The sequence below is a fragment of the Alosa sapidissima genome, chromosome 14, assembly GCF_018492685.1.
Source record: "Alosa sapidissima isolate fAloSap1 chromosome 14, fAloSap1.pri, whole genome shotgun sequence".
NCBI lineage: Eukaryota > Metazoa > Chordata > Actinopteri > Clupeiformes > Clupeidae > Alosa > Alosa sapidissima.
Genome location: NC_055970.1, coordinates 14602115 through 14605649, shown reverse-complemented (window position 1 = coordinate 14605649; position 3535 = coordinate 14602115).

Here is a 3535-nt window from a genome sequence, read left to right as displayed (position 1 = left end):
GTGGTTTTTGATTATTTGGAGAGACTCGGATGGAAAGAGTCCGAACAAAGGTCCTCCAGCCCCTGTGGTAATGATTAACTGCCCAAACTCTACACCTAAAACCATGCAGCTGTGTGTGTGTGTGTGTGTGTGTGTGTGCGTGTGTGAGTGAGAGAGAGTACCCCTGTAATGACTAACCAACCTAACAGCACATAACATTTTTCCTAAAAAAAATACACAATGTAGCTTTAAAGAAACTGGGATCCACTTGGTCTTTATTGACACAGATCTCTTGCAAATGTGCTGACACGTTTTCATTGGGTTCACACATTTCTCACACCCTTGTGCAAAACAATTAACACAGATGTCATTCAACGAGCCCAAACTCTATTGGTGTCCCTGTGCTACACATATTAATTATTTTTTACTCAATACATTTAGTCTTGAAAGAAATGGCGCAGACAAACCAAAGAGTTGACACAAGCGATACAGGTTTTGCTTGATCGCTTTAATGCTTGTGTCAACTTGTGACATCACATCAGTGAGGTGTGTGTGTGTATGAGAGAGGAGTGAGGTGTGTGTGTGTGTGTGTGTGTGTTTGTGTGTGTATGAGAGAGGAGTGTGTTTGTGTGTGACGAGGAGTGAGGTGTGTGTGTGTGTGTGTGTGTGTATGAGAGAGGAGTAAGGTGTGTTTGTGTGGGTATGAGAGAGGAGTGGTGTGTGTGTGTGAGAGAGAGAGAGAGAGAGAGAGGAGTGAGGTGTGTGTGGTTGAGATAAGCTGTACTGAGGCCAGAGGACTTTGGGGATTAGAATAATCATCAGAAACACACACACACACACCTCACAGAAACCCTCCTCCCATCCCACAGAGACTACTGCCCTTCATCTCCAAATGACACACACACACACAGCATCTCCAAATGCCAAACAAGCCTGCACACATACACTCATCTTGGAACTCTGCATCTGTAGGAGGGTTCAGTGTGTGTGTGTGTGTGTGGGGGGGGGGTAAAGAGATAAGGGGGATGGAGTGAATAAGAAGCAAGAGACAATGACCGACCACACACACACACTCACACACAGACTTCTACTACAATATCCTGCCTCTAGGTGGTGCACATACATAAAAGCATCAAATTTGGTATGAAGGCTCACAAAGGGGGTCTAATCAGATTTAGGACCGTAGGCGCTTAAAATTTGGCCCCTGGGGGCTATGGCGGCCAGATATGGATTTCGTAATGGGAAAATTAATTAAAAACTGCCAGAAACATAAAATGTTAAAGAGCAGTGCTCACATGACACATCCTTGTCTGACTCCTGTCTTTACCTGGAAGGCTAGGCTACTGTTTCCCACCCGGCATTGGAAGTTGTTATAGAACATCTTGATGAGGTCGACTATGTGCTGTGGGATTCCATACATCCTTAAGATGTTCCAGAGGCCTTCACGGTGTATGCTATCGAATGCCTTTTCAAAGTCGACAAAATTTATGTATAATTGCCTCTGCCATTCTGTGCATTGGTCTATAATATTCCACAGTGCAAATATCTGGTCAATGCATACTCTTCCCTTACGGAAGCCTGCCTGTTCATTCCTGAGCTTCTCATCCAGGGCCTCTGTAAGACGCTGCACAATGATTTTTGTCATGATTTTACTTGGTATTGATAGGAGTGTGATCCCGCGCCAGTTGTTACAATCTCTTAAGTTGCCCTTTTTTGGTATCTTTATGATAACTCCTTCCAGCCAATCATTAGGTATTTCCTTTTTCTCCCAGATGGTTTTGAAGAGTGGTTGGAGTATTTTGGTGGTAAGGTCTGGGTCTGTTTTGAAGAGCTCTGCATTCAGGTTATCTTGGCCTGGGGCTTTTCCATTTTTTAGGGACTTAACGGCTGAGATCATTTCAGCTTTTGTTGGAGGTTCTATGCCAATGTCCAGGTCATTCTCTGCATGCTGAACATCAGGTTCTATTGTGGGTGCTGGTCTATTTAGAACTTCCTTAAAGTGCTCTGCCCAACAGGCTTCTTGCTGTGACTCAGTTGTTAGTAGTTGCCCCTTTTTGTCTACTATTGGTGTCTCAGTTGTTTGTCTGTGTTTGCCACTCACTATTTTGGTGATCTTATAAACTTTCCCTTGTTCCCCTTTCCTAGCTGCCTCTTCTGCTTGACTTGCAAGATCTTCTAGATATGCCCGTTTGTCAGCTCTGGCTTTCCTTCGGACTGCTTTGTTGGTCTCTGTTGGTCGCTATGGTTTGCCATGTGTCTACTTATCCAATCCTTCTTTTTCTTTTTTTTGTATCCAAGGCAAGCTTCACTGGTCTCCACATAGGCTGCTTTGGTCTGTTCCCATACTGTTGACATCATCTGATTTTAGCTCTGTATTATCCAACATATCTGCTAGTGCCTGAAATCTGTTCTTCAGTTGCAGCACAAAGTATCCTCTGGCCTTAGTGTCTTGCAGTTTTCCGACATCAAATTGCTTTCTGGCTGTCTTTCTGCTCCCTGTTTTCCTAAGCTTTACCCTCAGTAAAGCTGTGACTAAGTGATGGTCGCTACCAATGTCAGCTCCTCGCTTGACTTTGACATCAAGCAATGAGCGTCTCCAGGTACCATTTATCATGGTGGTCTAAACATCAGGAAGATCTGGCAAAATATAAAACCATTTATACGTACTGGACTGGCGTAATTATGTGATTGTCTACTTTCGACAACTTTGAATGGCTCTGGGGTAGTGTATCCACATCTCGGCTCCTTCCGCGGCCAAAAGACGACATGTGAATACATCGTGCCAATCATGTGATGTGTTGTAAATACACTGTACCAATCATGTGTTGTGATCTCGCCGCTGGAGTGAGGTCAGTGTTGTGAACATTGGCGGAGCTAGGGGGTGGCTGTTTTTGTATGTTTTCAATTTCCAACGATTCTAATTTCTAATTTAACTTCCCCTTGGTTTCTCTATAAATGTTACAAAATGTAGGCTACTGAGCAAATAGGATATCCCTTATTTTCAAAGCCCAATATTGACAGATAATCTGATTTCCCACACGATGAGTTTAGACAATGCCACAGCCAAGATGTAGCGGTTTACGTCATAAACCTGGCAGGAAAGTTCAGAGCGGCGCAGTCAGTTTAAACAGCAAGCGGTAAGAAAAAACTATTGTCAAGACATTAGGCAGTACCCCGGAATACAAAAATAAACTTCAAAAAGACAGAAAGTTTGTTGTACTGTATTCATAGAGTCTCAATGACCGAATCAGTAGATTCCTGTACCTGTTGTCAGTTGAGTTCGTTCAATTAATTTATTGTATGCTAGTAGGCCTAGCCTAGGCAAATATGAAAAGGAGATGTAACGTGGCTACCGGCGGGATTTTGAATTTGCATGTTTCATGCATTTTAGGGCAAACAATACCATGAGATTGATGTGTTCTCCATTTGAGGAACGTAATCAATTGCGGACGTGCACAGACAGCTCAGACAGAGCGTAGGCCTAGGTTAGGCTACTTTCACTTTCTAGAGTGCGCATTAATTAAGTAAAAGATGCTTCATAGTACCAAAACAACAT